At 40.2% G+C, this 16,044-nt stretch overlaps 2 protein-coding genes and 1 pseudogene across 3 annotated transcripts in view; all 3 read left to right on the top strand.

The window, feature by feature from the left end:
* LOC125963841 (UDP-N-acetylglucosamine--peptide N-acetylglucosaminyltransferase 110 kDa subunit-like) overlaps nucleotides 1-16,044 on the top strand; it is a 673,346-nt gene that overhangs the window by 477,215 nt on the left and 180,087 nt on the right. The window lies entirely within an intron of this gene.
* LOC125963856 (metabotropic glutamate receptor 7-like) overlaps nucleotides 1-16,044 on the top strand; it is a 205,624-nt gene that overhangs the window by 84,663 nt on the left and 104,917 nt on the right. The window lies entirely within an intron of this gene.
* The window catches only part of LOC125963950 (ferritin light chain-like), a 40,141-nt pseudogene that overhangs the window by 1,050 nt on the left and 23,047 nt on the right, over nucleotides 1-16,044 (top strand).

Here is a 16,044-nt window from a genome sequence, read left to right as displayed (position 1 = left end):
ACAACGTTCTCCCACTCACACTAAGGCCACACAGACAGAGATACAAACAGGCGGTCCAGGGGGATGCTCGCAGCCCTACCTAGACATGCACAGATCAAGGACGCCCGGTGCCCCACAGGCACAGATACACATAGACACACACAACCCCAGACACAGTCTTGTGGGCAAGCCTAGACCAACCGCCACACACACTGAGACAAAGGCCCAGATACATACAGAGACAAAGACAGGCACAGACACACAGCCGGCAGCACGCACACAAGCACAGGCGTGCACACCCGGACACAGACAAAGACAAATAAATGCCCAGAGGTTTTGCTGTGGACAAAATGTGAGGCGCACACACACATCTGGGCCTCCTGCTCGACCTCTCTACCTGGGGTCGTGGTGATCTGGCGCCCGTGGCTCCAGGGAGAACTCTGAGGAACCTCCTGCTTGGTCAGAGCCCCCCACCCTGGGCCCAGGGCCAGCCCGCACCTCTGGCTCCCGGCCCGTGGCCGAGGCCATGCAGCCACACCCTCAGCAGCGCCCTGACATCCTACCTTACCCTCCGTGTCGTGCACACTCACGGTCACACCGTCTCCTCCTGCACATGCTCACGACACCCTCCACGCCCGCACACTTATGGTTTCTCCCTCACACCCCCCTCAGGTGTCCCCTCCTTGTTGTCTTTCTCAATCACTGTCCCCACCCCCTCGCCCCGCAGACATGCACAACCTCCAGCACAGCCTTCGTGGCCCACACCCTCGCCTTCTCACGCAGACCCCCATGCACAAATAGAACGCACGGGCTCTCCGCCACAGACCCACAAGCCACGTACACGCGCTCCTTCACATACTTCCTCAGCACCGCTCTCACAGACTGATTCACAAATGCAGCACACTCACACACGCACACTCCCCCGCATACATCCCCCCCGCCTTCTCACATGCGCGTGTGCGTGCACACACACACTTTCAGAGCCTCCCTCACACCATCACTTTCCTTCCTCTGTCTCTCACAAACACTCCCTCTGCCAAGAGCGTGGCTCTGCTGCAGAGCAGCCCCTGAAGTACTTGTCACTGTACTCCACCACGTCCTTGGCCTTCCTGGCCTCAGTCTCTTCCCTTCCACCTCCAGCCCTGCATACTGTGGCCTTGTATTCTTTTGCCATTTCTCCGTTTAGTCAACAAGAATATAGAGAGTATTCATTTATTCATTCAACAAATGTTGACTGAGCACTGATTATGGGTTAAGCATTGGGGATACTATGATGACACAGGTCCTTCCCTCGTAGAGCTCTCAATTTTGTGTCCAATTCGTTTGCTGCTTGTCTCATCTGACTAGAATGGAAGGTAACCCTTGATCTTAGATGTTGAGAGATGTGTAGGAGTTCACAGGAGGAAAAGTAGGGGAAGGGTGTTCTAGGCAGAGGGCAAAGCATGTGCAGAGCCTACAAGTAAATCAAGGTACAGTAGGCTGGAAACTGAGATGATGCTCAGAGACTAGAGGAGAAGCTGCAAAGAGGGAAGAAGCCAGATGTCACAGAGTTTAGATGCCATGCTCAGGGGTTTAGATTTTGTCTAGTGGGCCACAAAGAGTCATGGGAAGTCTTTAGTGACAGGACAGGGTGAGGAAATGATGGTGGTCTGACCTAGAAGAGATGAGTGGGAAGGAAAGGAGACTCATTTAGGCACAAGAACCAGTGGGGTTCCAGTTCCAGAGCTGTGACCTCAGGAAAGTCACACAACCTCTGTGACCTGGGTCCATCACATGAGGATGGGAGACAGTACCAGAGCCGGGCTTATGGTATATGCTCGGTAAACAATAGGCATTATTGTCAGTTATCGGTAGGACACGGCAGGGCATCAGATGAGGAGGAGATTTTACTGAGCACCTACTGAGTGCTGGGTACTGCGCCAGGTGCTGGGGCCCAGAGGGGAGGTGGTCTGCGGCTTCAGGAAGCTCACACACCGTAACCACAGCTCACGTGGACAACAGAGCGCGGGGTGTGAGGGTAGAGGAAGCACCTCGGAAGGTTAGAGGAGCATGAGGACTCTGGGTGGCTCACGAAGGAGCTGGCATTGAGCCGGACCCTAAAGAGGCTGGTTGAACTTGGGCAGGCAGAGGTGGGAGAAGGAGCTTCGGGGAGAAGGAGCCCTGTGAACGACAGCCTGAGGGCAAGGGGTCTAATCCGGCTGTTGTGCGGGACACAGGAAGGGGGTGTCGTGGGATGGGATTATGGAGGCGAGACCTTGGTGGCCAGGCTAAGAGGGGGGGTCAGCACGGGCTGAGCTGCACTCTAGAAATCCCATGTTTTGGTGGTAACATGGAATGTGTCCATTAGAGACTCTGCTCCAGGCTCCGCCAGTAAGCCGTTGCCCTCTTCGACCTCAGTTTCCCCATCTGTGTGATGAGTTCAGTCTTGTTTAGGAGGGAGTTCCGGTATCATGTCCTGGGGCTGGCCTAGCCTACTTTGTTGGGCATCTTCTGGCCTGGGATTCTGGGTCTCAGCAGTGCTTCCTTCCTGAGCATCCTCAGCCAAAGAAAGGAGCAAAATGAGGGGTTCCCCAGAGGCAGGTTTTGGGCGCTGCAAATGAGGGGCCAGGAGCTCCACACGGAAGGGTGGGGTCTTTGCCTGGATCTGACTCCAAGCCCCAGAGGGAAACCAGAAAAGAATGTCAAGGTCCCTCTTCCCTCTCGCCCTGACCCGTGTGGTGGCAGATGTGGGCCATGTGCCCAGTCCCTGGTCCCAGGGGGTATCAGGACTATTCTGCCCACTGACAGAGGAGCAGGGCTTGGGTTCAAGAATGTGGCCCAGGGCTTAGAGTCCCCTGGGGTTAAGGAGCCAGGAGGCCAATCTTAGGGTGGCAGAGCCAAGTAAACGCCCATGGGTAACAGGGTTCATTTATATTTGGTGTTGCCAGGAGTTGTGGTCTAAGGCAAGTCCTGATGACACCCAAAAAAAGAAAAAAAGAAAAAAAATGCTGATTTTATAAAGACTGCTTTCTTCCATAGTTGACAAACTTATGATGGTACCGATGGTTGGATACTACTCTTAGAGATGAAAAAGGTCTTAAGGAATCTTCCATATTCCATTCACCAATCTGTGTTCTTGTTCAAAGCAAAATTAATTCCTTTCAAAATTAACGTATTAGCTTAATAATAATTTTTAATCTTAAAATAATCTATCTGTGAGAATGGGAATTTTGGGTAGGAAAAAGTGACAGAAGATGGGACAAAACGAGAATTCATAGAAAGACAAAACAGAATTTCTTAAATGGTGGGTACAAACTTCTGTTTCCAACTATATCAGTTTACCTTAGGAAAACATACTAGAAAGGCCAGATAAATCATAAGCAACATTGGACTGTGAGCGTTAGAAAGCTACTGAGGTAGCCATGACCTAGAAAAGTAAAATAGAGAAAGAAACTCACTGAAGTGAGAACAATATTCTGCACATGCGTTTCTAGCCCAGTCATTTAGAAACTACTGATGAAGAGCAAAAGTCTGAGAAACCAAATGTGGCTCCTAAGAGGTAGAAAAGCCAGTAGAACGTAGGACAATGTCATAGGACTAAGGAAACCAGAGTTGGAATTGAGAAATAACAAGGCAGCTAGAATTTTAAGGACCAAAATCACAGAGAGAGTAAAGATTCAGAGAACGGAGCTGCATTCAGCAACAGTGTTCCCTTGCAGTATTTTCCATGTATAAAAGGTAGACAAGACAAGATGCTAAGAAGTCAAACAAAAGCTAACATGAAGTCAAAGCAAAGACTTAGTTGGCTCATAATGCTGAAGAGACAAAATTGGGGTTCAGAACCTATGAAAGATTTGTGGCCCAATGGAAAACTAATGATACGAATTAGGACACTGGAAGTCTCTACGTGTGTGTGTGTGTGTGTGTGTGTGTGTGTCTGTCTGTCTGTCTGTCTGTGTGTCTGTGTGTTAGGAAGGTTGATGCAACATCTACATTGAACCTTATAAAGAAGGAAAATGAGTATGAAGTTGGTCCAGGTGACTAAGGTGATCTTCCCCTACCTAAGAATAGGAAATTCTCTCCTCAAGAAAATACAGTTGACCCTGGAACAATGTAGTATTTAGAGCCGCTGATTCCCTGTGCAGTCAAAAATCCACATACAACTTTATGGTCGGCCCTTCTTATCTGTGGTTCTGAATCTGAGGATTCAACCAACCACAGCTCATGTAGTACTGTATTACTTATTGAAAAAAAAATCCATGTATAAGTGGATCTGTGCAGTTCAAACCCAGGTTGTCCAAAGGGCAACTGTAATGTCATTCAGATTCTCTACAACTTGTCATATCCCAAGTCTGGTATTCACTGAAGAACCACTAAGACTACCAAGAAAAGGAGAATTAGAATAAAAAACAAAACAGAATCAGAATCATAGATGACCTAAACATTAAATTTCATACATATTTTGGTAAATATTATCAAGTTCAAGAAAATAGATGACAAGGTGAAGAATTTAACTTGACAACTAGAAACTAGAAACTGATTGAAGTTGAACTGTTAGAGTTAAAAATTATACGAAATTTAAAACTCGGTAGTGGATTGGACACAGGTAAAGAGAGGTAAGTGCACTGGAAGATAGAGTAGTAACAATATAAAGACTAAAGCACGGGAAACGAAAAGAATAAAAAGTACACATAAGCGCATTTGAGACATATGGCCACAGTAAACATTTTTATCATATGTGTAAACTGGAGTCCAAAGAAAAAAGGAGAGAGAGATTGGGATGAAAACAATATTTCAGAAATATTAACAGCTGAGAGTTCTCTAAAACTAAAAGGAATATATGGAGCCTTAAATTCAACAAGCACTAAAAAAAAAGCAACAAGAACAAATACAAAGAAAACCACACCTAAGATCACCACAGTACAATTCATGAACAGCAAAGAAAAACATGACATCTTAAAAGCAGCCCGAGGAAAAAGAGAGAGATTACTTTCAAAGGAACAATAGGATTAAGATTACAGTTTACTTCTCAGCAAAACTGAATGGATACTAGAAAATAATGGAATAACATTTTTAAGTGCTAAAGAAAAGAGCTGCCCATTGGGAATTCTAGAGGCAGAGAAATTGTTGTTTGGAAGGAGAGATGCAATAAGGAAATTTGCAGACAAACAAAATTTAGAAAATATTTTCTCATCAGAACTGACTGAATTAAATTATAAAGGGAGACCTGCAGGCAGAAGGAAGATTATCACAGATGAAAATAAGAACTTTATAAAGAATTATGTATAACAGAAAGGATAAATAAGTGGATAAACCTAAATAAAATCTAACAACACAAAAGGGTAATAATAAAATATATCAAAAATTAGAATGCATTAAAACAAATGGAAGAGGAAAATATAGTAAAAGAAATTTAAGATTTCAGCATTGCCTGAGAAGCAGTAAAACAGCTAATAAGTCATGGTACATGTGTAACTGCTACTTATATAAAAATAACAAGCTAATACAAGGCAAAACGGAATTTGAAGAAATCTCAAAGGAAGAAAGAAGAGCAAAAGGAACATAACAAGGTGGGACAAATAGTAAACAAGGAGTAAACGATCTGTAAGAAAATACATTAACTGTAAATACTCAAATGACAAGGATTATTGAAACAAACAAAAAACCTAATTCTATGCCACCTACAAGAGACAAGAGTCAGATTGAAAATGAAAGGATTCAACAATTATGTCATAACAACAATAAGTAAAATTGAAGAAGATTTTTTAATGTTAACATAGATTTGAAAGCAAAAAGTATCACTGGCGATAATGCAGGATAATAAAACCCACTGTTACTTTACAAGGAATATATTATAAATCTAAACTTCAATGCAATATATGAAGGGACATTCCAAAAATCTAAGTAGAAATAGAAAAATCTGAATTACCTAGATCAGTAACATAGAACCACAACAATAAATCAGCAGATTATAGAAGATCTGAATACCATCATTAAAAACTTTGGCCTAAATTTACATAAAACACTGTACCAACAATGATGGAATATATATATCCCGCAGAAATTTTTAGGTGCACGTGGCACATTTATAAAATTGACTATATTCTGGTTATAAAACAAGACTCCGAATAAGCAAGAAATTTAAAACTATATAACCAATATTTTAGCAAATAGTTGGATATTAAAGACATACTTCTGATCATTATGTAGGGCAAAGATAAAGTTGCAATGGGAATTAGAATTTTATTAATTGAATGATAATGAAAACATGCCATAACAAAACCTGTGGGTTGCAAATAAAGCTGTGGTCACAGAGAAGTTTATGTATTCCAATTATACTCTCTAAATGTAAAAGGGAAAGGAATAAAGCAACTAGAAGATAACCTATCACCCTGAGGTAGGCAGCTCCTGAACTGTACCTGGTGGGGAAGGCAGGGCAGAACTTCAGGAGGCCAGCTGAGAGCACGGTGAACACCATGTCAGGAGCAGTCTCCAAGAAAGAGAATTTAATGTACAAAGGGATGACTAAAATATATTTAAGAGCTAGCACCCTGACCCTTCTTAAGGATGACTTACGTTGCTGGGGAAAAAATAAGAAGTGCTCGATGTAGCAGGTGAATAGCTTTATAATTTCCAGGAGAATCTTGGTACCAGGACCACACAATGAAGAACTTGGAGTCCCCATGGCTAATCCAGCAGAGAAAAAAGGAGGAACAGAGATGCGAGAGAAAATAAAGGGAACTCTTGGTGCAATTCGGTGCTGCTGCATGCCCAAGTCCAGGTATGTGCTCTGTATCTCCACATCTTAAATAAAAGCCACCATGTTCCTCAGTCTTTCAGGTACTTAGAATTTCTCTTTAGAACCTGAAAATGGGGTCACGTTTCCGGTCTGCATTGCTAGAGTACAAAATAGAGGCAGGATGTTTGAAATAGTTCTCCATCTGGCAGAGGAGGCCTTGAAGCTGTGAGCCACTCGCTGCAAACCAGCAGGACATGAAGGATTCTTGAGCAGATCTGAAGCTACTGGGAGGCCTTTGAGGAGTTAAATCCCATAGTAAATACTGTACCTTCAATGGCCCCTTCTCCCTCTCTGTCCAGCCTTCCTCCACTCCCGTGGGGGCCCAAAGGGGTTAAATGAGCACTCTTTGACTTGTACTTGGTGGTCCCAGAACTTGACTTGGGCTTGGAGACTTCCAGGAAAAGTCTGCCTTCCATCTACTGGCTTGGGTTTCTTGGTCTCTCTGCTCCAGGCTAATCCCTTCAACCTGCTTTTCCCATTTCTGCCAATAATCCCCCTCTCCAGACCTTCCTAATGCTCTTCTGGGGCAGGGGGGAGACTTACTGAGGGCAATATTTATTTCTAGAGGGAGAGGTGACCACATGACTTCACACTGGTCGTCCCCTTGATTATTCAGTTTCTGTCTAGATTAGTCGTGGGTGTTTGTGCACCCCAGCCTCACCCCCAGGAGGCTTTAGAACACTGTCCTTATCTCAGCACTGAGCCTCTATCTAGCCTCCTTCCCTCTCTCTCCTTACCCATCTTTACCCACAGACTCGCAGGCTTTCTGGACCTCAGAGGAAGATAAGCACTTCACAGAACCTCTGCTACAGAACCAAACATATTGAAATGACTCTTTACGAAGATACTGAAACAACAGAAAAAGAATACATGATGATTGTTTCTCCTGAGGGTTCAGTTACCTAGGGGGCCTTTAGCAAACTTTGACTGATAAATCTAACCTTTCCTTCCTTGGCAATAGTTGATAACACTGTGAGGAAAACAAGTTAGAGAATGGAAAAACAATATTTGGATTTCAACGAAATAATAAAGATGCAGGGACTATCTTTGACTTTTGCAAGGTAAGAAGAGAGTTTACATTTTGATTATTTGATGGCAGGAATCCCTTTTACAACAGGGCCAGTCTGCATGATGCATTTAAAAATCAACCTTTTCAAATATAGCCATAACCCCCACAAGATTTCTTGATTTCTCTGGGGTCAGATAAACTGTCACATTTCACAGTGGTGCCCTGTACATGAAAATGATAAACATAACCTGGAAGCACGGCAGTGGCTAAAACTATGGAGCTGGCAGCCATTCGCTGAAAGGATTTTTTGCTTTTAATTCATTGCATAAAATGCTAATGTCCAAATTCAGGCAGGTAGATCTTACCAACCATCAAGAGCTTCAACCCTGCTAACAGCTAAGTATGCACTTTTAAACCCTACTTTGACTGCTCCAGAAACTTACTGGGTTTCGTTAATGCCTCTGTTACTATTTCCTTTGTGTCGTTTTGTTTTTCTTTAAAAACACAGCTGTGTGATCTTGGGGAAGTTATATTATTTCCTTGAGACTTGGTTGCCTTCTCTGTGAATATCTGGGTATAATTTTAGTATTGCTCAATAGAATTTTTGGTGATAATGAAAATATTCTATATCTGTACCATGCAATGCAGTATTCAATAGCTACATGGAGCTAATAAACATCTTTGAAATATGGCAAATGCAACTGAGGAACTGAATTTTTAATCTTATTTTTAAATTTGTTTAAATATAAATAATGCCATGTGGCTAGCATCTGTTGACAGTACAGATCTACATAATATTTTAAGGACACTCTCCACTCAAAAACTCTACCATTCATTAACTCAACCTAAATATTTTTGCCCTCTGACAAACAAAAAATAATTTATGCTTCCCTTGAAATTTTCTGTCAAGACCTTTATCAGTTTGGGGACATTATATTCTTAAAATTGACTTTGCTTTATGAAACTTTAATAATGCTGGAGTTTCCTGCCCTTGGTAACACCTTTGTGTTGATGGGAAATATTGTGGATGATCAAGGACCATTTCAAGAGACCATGGAGAGAAACCTCCTTCTGGATTTAATTTCATTATGAGGATGTCAAAATGCTACATTACTTAAAATAAAACCCGTACCGTTTTTATGCTAAGTTATATTCTACATGTAGATGGAAAAATGTTAAAAAGATTTTTAAAGAACTGCGCATCTGTTTTTGAAGCTGATTTGCCTCTTCAAGGCTTGCTAGCACTTTATCCATCTCAGTACTATTTCACTTAGTAAACAAATGCAGTTGCCATAATTGCTGCTTAGGTGTCTGTGTTCCCTTCTAGGCTATATGTTTTTGAAATTAGATACAATATTTATATCACAGGCCCTATGTATAGCACAATACCCATTGCTAATTCAGATTGTGTTTTAAGATATGAGACAAAATGTAAGACTTTTATTTTAGTCATAAACGTCTAGCAAACCAACCAGAAAATAAAAGCTAGTTTTCAGTTGGTTGGCCGAGAACAAAAAAGTGAAGAATACCTAATGCAAAACCATATCTCTAATAACTACTGTTGGATTTAGAGCACACACATGCTAAAAAATATCTTCTTATCAAAGATTTGAGGTTGGACCTGAAAAAATTATATCAGAAGTGAAAATAATCATGTGGTCTGACCAGCGTGGATCACACAAAGTAAGTGTATATATAAAGTAGATAGACTACGAGGTCCTACTGTATAGCACAGGCAACTATATTCAATACCTTGTAATAACCTATAATGGAAAAGGATCTGAAGAAGAAATACATATATCGGAATCACTTGGCTGTACACCTGAAACACAACATTGTCAATCAACTATACTTCAAGTAAAACAAAACAAAACAAAAAACTAAGTGTAAAGGGAAGTATAGTTTTATAAATTCACCTCTGATATCCAATGGACCAACTGAAAGACAACAGAAACTACAACTATCTAGGAGACAGGACATGGCCGGCAAACCAGGCCGTTACCCTCGGTAACGGTCATACCTGCCAAAAAATATACAGACTAGCCTGCATTCATGAATACATAGGAATTCTTCATTTATCTGGCATTGTTAGGCAATGAGGTATTGTATGTTAGGAGAAGTTTTTTTAAAATGACAAATTGAAGAGGAGTTATTTTAACCTTCACTCGGTAATGTTTTTCTAAAATTAAGAAATGTATCTACTGGTGTATCTAATGTTTCCTTGATAACTCGGGGTCATCAGTTCAATCAACGTTTGCATGAATAATGCAAATGGAAACAAGACAGGCATGCTTACTGAAACTGAAAATGACATAGCAATGGCTGGAATAACTATTGAGAGAGCAAGAAAAAAGCAAAACTGAAAACAAACCGTGATCAGGAAACAATCAGTCAAGTTCTGACTTTCTGTACTTAGTTTCAAAAAGAGATACCACAAATCCCAGCGACAGACTCCAGCATCATTAGCTGTCTTTCTGCTTTGTTTCCACCTTCCTTTCCTTTTCCTTCTACCCTAGATTGTTCCAGGAAGTGTTTATAGCTCCTTGCAAGACAAATTCTAATACTTGCTTTCTCTCACACAAACTTCACAATATGTCCATGTGGTAAATGGTGTGGAGGTAAAAGAGAATTCATCACAGGGACAGCTCCTACGAAAATAAAATTAGAAACTAGCTTCTAAACATGCAGAGAGAAGGGCGTGGTGTCAGGCACTAATTTCCTTGCGAATTCCTCTCCATTTCTAATAGACGTTCTTCTTTACCAAGATCCCTTTTTATTGGTGTCCTGTTCCAGACTGCTCCACTCCGCCCACCCTCATCCTGTAAAATACATTCACACTCTTTTGTGACCCTACTTATTTGCCCATTAAATAATCAATCATAGAACTGTCGGAATTAAATGTAGAGTGAAATTAAAATACTGGAGTCACTTGGAGGGTTTAAGCAGCTCCACCAGAAAATACTGGGCATGGATTTAAAACAGGCTGCGTGGGACTTGCTCTTGTGCAAGTTCTTTCTCAAGAAGTATCTGAAATAAGCCTAAATTCAGAGTTAATCAGACTGGCCTGCTTTCTCAGGTGGACTGGAATTCTGCTCTTTCCTCTCAACTCCCTGATGTCAGTGGTACTTTCCGGAGAGGAGGTGGACTTCTCTGCCTACTGCAGAACCTCAGTTCCCCCAGGACCCACTCCCCATCTGAATCCCACACTGGAGGCCAGATGCCAGCCTTCCCAGAACATTCGTGGCCTCCTTTCAGTTTTTGACCTGCTCAGGTTGAGTCCCTCTAGACTCTTTCTGGAAACCTGATCTTCAACCCCTTTCCCTGACCTCGATGGTTACCTTCCTACTTTAGGCCTCAGGTGCTTTAGCTATAAAATGATATAGTTGCCCTTAATTCTAAAGTCTTCTTTCTAAAGCGCTACAATGTGGTGGCTCCTTGAAAATGTTTCTCTTTGCTGGTTTTAATTTTGTAGAGAATTAAAACCCCAGCCACTCTAAAAGACAGTAAGTTACATTGGATAAGGAAAGTGTGCTTTTGTAGTTAGATTAACAGGGATGGAAGACGACTTAGTATGTTTTAAGATACTCATGATCCGTTCTCGTGAGAGTCGGGGAAGAAGGGGAAGAGAGTTAATAAAATACCAAACAATTGTGACAAATTAAGTTCACCAAGATGTAGGTGATTAGTTACTACTTGAATAAACCACACAAATCCAATCCAAGTTTTCCTTTAGTTTTCTAAGAAGGATCCCAGTGAACTGAGTCCCATGTTCAGTGACTCCACGTTCAATGGCTTAGTCTTTAAAAACTGTTATGTTGCTGGAAGCAGAAATATTGCCCAGCAGTCCTAATTGATGTTTAGCTATCACGCACATTTGAAATACATTTATTACTTTGCCTGATCTCAGTGTAATACATTCTAAAGGGGCAAAGAGCACACGAAAAGTTATGGAGTCTCCATCTTCTACACTGAAGTGTGCAATAAATTACATATTATTTGGCCATGAAATTCACAAGCCATAGAAACCACACCATTAGCAATGTATACAGTGGTAAAGAGCAGGTAATGAGAATGATATAAAACAAAATAGACTGTGTATGTTGGCACTGCTGCCAATAAAGCAATTATTAAATGCATTCATATGCATCTACGCTAGGTAAGCTCTTTAGGGCAATTGATATGAGTTCTACATACCTGTCAGGATATTATATATAGCCCACTTTCTATGGCGTTTATTCAAAGACGCTGAGAAAGGGTTACTCTGGGTAAATTCAGACCTTTTCTCAATATAGAATTTGGTCAACATGCATTCTGAACAGCAAAATTTCACAGTATTTTCCTACACTAATTGCCACCTCAGCAAATGCAGGATTAAGTATAATGGATTATAAGAAGTTAGAAAGGAAAGATGGAAGAAAAGAAGGAAGGTAGAAAAAAGGTGGATATGGAGTACTTCAACATTTATGTAGAGTGGACCTAAAACTAACCTGAGGTTTCCCTGAATTATTAGCATACGCTATAGAAACTTAAATGAAAAAATAAAAAAATCCAGCAAGGGAAACTCAAAGATTCTTTGCTTTTTCACTTTACTGCATATCCACGTCCATCTTAAACAATCTATATGCTTATATCCAACAAGAGAGCATTGTTTTGCAAGACTGTTTGGGTTCTATCAGCATGTAAAGGTCAGACAACTCAACTTTAGCAGAGTCAGCTTTCAGGTGAATAATTGTTTCTTTCAGGTTGCGAGCATTTGAATTCTCCAGAAATGTTTCCCAAAATATGAAAATTAAAAGAGTCCTAGGACAGCGTCCTTTAGAAGTTTTATAGTATCAAGGTTTTTGGAGGAGGAGTATCCTTGTCCATTATCAACACAATGATTCCAAGCAGGTCAATTTTTGCTGAGAATATTATATAACAGAACCCACTTCACCTCCATTATACTGACAATGATCTTCCTTACTTCAACCTTGTGCTTCTTATAAAGTTGAAAATACTGAGCCAAGAACAGACAGTGACAATGCCAGAGACTCAGATGTACCTATAGGTGCCTTCAGACAACATCAGCCACCCAGGCTAAAGTCCTGGTTTAAAACATCCCAACATGAATGAATCTCAAAAACCATATGCTGAGCAAGTGAAGCCAGATCAGAAGGGCACCTACTGTATTATTCAACTTACATGAAATTCTAAACTGGGCAAAAGTCATCTCTAAAGATAAAAAACAGATCCGTGGTGGCCTTGGGGTGGGAGATGGGGATACTTTTGCAAAAGCCTAGGAGGAAACTTTCTAGGGTTTTAGAATTGTTATCTATCTTTATGGGGGTGCTAGTTATACAAATGTATACATTAATTAAAAGTCACTGAACCGTTGACTAAAAATGTCTGCATTTTATTGTATGTAAATGATACCTTAATAAGGTTGATTACAAAATGAACCAAAACCAAAACAAAGCAGAAGAAAAACCTCTCAAGACCTTAAAGAAAATACACTGTTTTCTTCCAGGGTACCAGATTGGAAATGAGGCATTGGTCTGTTCTACCCTCAGATTATCCCTAGGATTATCTAGTCTATTTTAAAGCACTAGAGTCCCCTATCAGGAAAACTCACCCCACGTTTAATTACTTTGATTTCTTCTGTGCCTCTTCTCCCAGCACAGTGAAGCCATTCATGGAAGAAAAACCAGCTTTTTCCAACTTTGCATCACCATATATTATTTGCAAAGCTATTATTTATAGAATAAAATTTGGCTACACTTTGTAAAAATCTAGCTTTTTGATGCTTACAAATCTTAACAGTTAACCTATTGCCTCCACTGGAATTTGGAAAAAAAATTATATTGAAAATGAATAGCTGAGAATTGACATTTTTGCTTTTTGTGATTTTCTCTTCCCCTAAGATAGAAGTGAGTAGGAATGAGAAACACATAAAGAAAAAAAAATTATCTTGCTGCCTTTGCATGGTTATAATTTATAGGAGGCCCTTTTCAACAATAATCTATTATCAGAATCAATAAAATATAATCTCCATGAAGGCCAGGCCAGGATATTTGTCTCTTTTTCAGCAGATTGCAATACAAACCACATTCATGGATATGCTTCTTGATGATCTTTGTAATACTGGAACAGTTGCCCATTTCCTCATGCCTCTTCACCTTAACTTCAACCTGGTTTTTCACTGATGACCTCACATTTCCTTCCCTATCACTTGTTTGTGGGCCTCTTTTCCAACTCCAACTCCAACTCGCATTTCACTCTGGAACCAAAGGAAGACTCACACCTTCCTGCTTTTTAGTGATACCTCAAGGTCATTTCCATATTGTGATCACCCTGAAGAATAGCCAGACAATTGTTATTTCAGAGCCATCTGACAGTTTGTAGCTCTAAAAATTAACTAAGGACCAAATTTGTCAAAAATACCCTAGTTTAAGATTTTGGTAATACAGCAACAGTAATTCCGAAGTCATTTATGACAATCAGTGTGGGAAGCACCCTCCTTCAGGAAGATCCTTTGCCATACAATACTCTTTCCCTGTCGGGTAATAAGGAAGAATGGCCGTGGAAAGTAACCTTTTGTGGAAAGAAATACTTGGCTTCGAGAAGGCTTGCAGTTCATATCTTTTTCTTAAATTAGATTCCCCATTAATTACTTTATCCACAAAGAGGTAATTATCAGAATTATGTAAGCAATTAAGGAGATGCTACTCCACATCCTTTCAGCTTGTTGACCTTTCTCACTTTATTTCATGTGGCTATCTGAAACATCAGTGATTTACATGTCTTTCTTTTTTTTTTAACAGATTTCTGTGTGTGTGTGTGTGTCCCCATGATGAAAACATCATTAAAGTAAAATATCATGAATAGACTCTTAAGAAGCAGAGTCTACTGAAAGTCCTGGAAAATATGAAAGCACTAATATTCATGGACAGCTCTACACTCTGAAAGTTACTCCAAATTTTGTTGATCTCTCTTTTGTCTAGGAGTTTTTCAAATTTTCTACCATGATCATTTGTTAGTTTTATAATTACATAATAAAGGCGTTACATCATACAATCTTTTGTTATCCATTGCAGTTTTAAAACTATTCCTTTCTTTGTCCTCAGCAGATATGTCATAGATTATTAGTACACAAGCAAAGACTTTCAACGTAACAGTACTTTATAGTGAGAAGAACTGTACTGAGCTATCTCTATCCTAAGACAATGCACTAGGAAAGCACTAGGAATTCTTAAGCACTAGGAATACAGAGACGATCAAGGGGCAAGTTCCTTGCCTTCGAGTATACATGATCATTATAGCAAATGCTTAAATAGCACTTAGTATGTAACTCACCACAGCAGTCTTATTATCCTCCTTTTGAATAGGTGAGCAGAGGAAGCCACAGGGAAGTCATAGGGTAAAGCCAAAATTTGAACCTAGGTAGACTAGTACACTCTCCACGGCTTTAACTACTACATTTTTATATATATATATATATATGTTTTTTATATATATATATGTTTTATATATATATATATGTTTTATATATATATATATAAACTCCAAGTATTCCAAAGTTACAAAACACTTATCTACCAAAACTCAAAAAGGAGCACACAAACTTGCATAGAAAATAAACATGTAAAAGTTCATAAATAAACCACAATATAACCTGCTCCACATAATATACTGGCAGTGTCCTGGGCCTCTCCCATCCTTAGGTAGCTGGAAATTACAACAAAATAATACTTTTCACCTTTGGAAGCCACACCATCTCCCATACCAACCAACCAATTACTTCCTTAGAGAGAATAGGAAATTAACCTGAATATCATAAAAAATATATATATATATAGCATTACTGATGTAGAATCTTTGTTTAAAGACAATAACTTCAATAGCAGAGGGAACTTTACCATTGCAGGCTTCCGATAACCTCTATATTTCTCAGATTTCATGCTAAATCATAAAATGCCATATTGTGTCTGAAGCTATTTTTTCAATACTCCATTTTCTTAAATGGACTAGCAATGCCATAAATACTGAGGAACATTTTGGCTCCCAAATCCTAAAGCCATTCTGATTATGCCTGGGTGATCATGGGGACGTCATCGGAACTACCAGAGGACTGGCTGAAATACCAGTGTTCTGGCCAGCTTACAAATTAGAAATTACACAGAATCCAATTTTATTTTTTTGTTAAGTAATTCCTATGAGGCTGTTGGGATGTCAATGTAAAGTCCTTTCATGTGTAATCTTTATCCATTAGATAGGGAACAATGCCAAACCCCGTCATAAA

This window comes from Orcinus orca, chromosome 3, assembly GCF_937001465.1.
Source record: "Orcinus orca chromosome 3, mOrcOrc1.1, whole genome shotgun sequence".
Lineage (NCBI taxonomy): Eukaryota > Metazoa > Chordata > Mammalia > Artiodactyla > Delphinidae > Orcinus > Orcinus orca.
The sequence above is the reverse complement of the archived record's forward strand: the minus strand, read 5'-3'. Positions and strand labels throughout refer to the sequence as shown.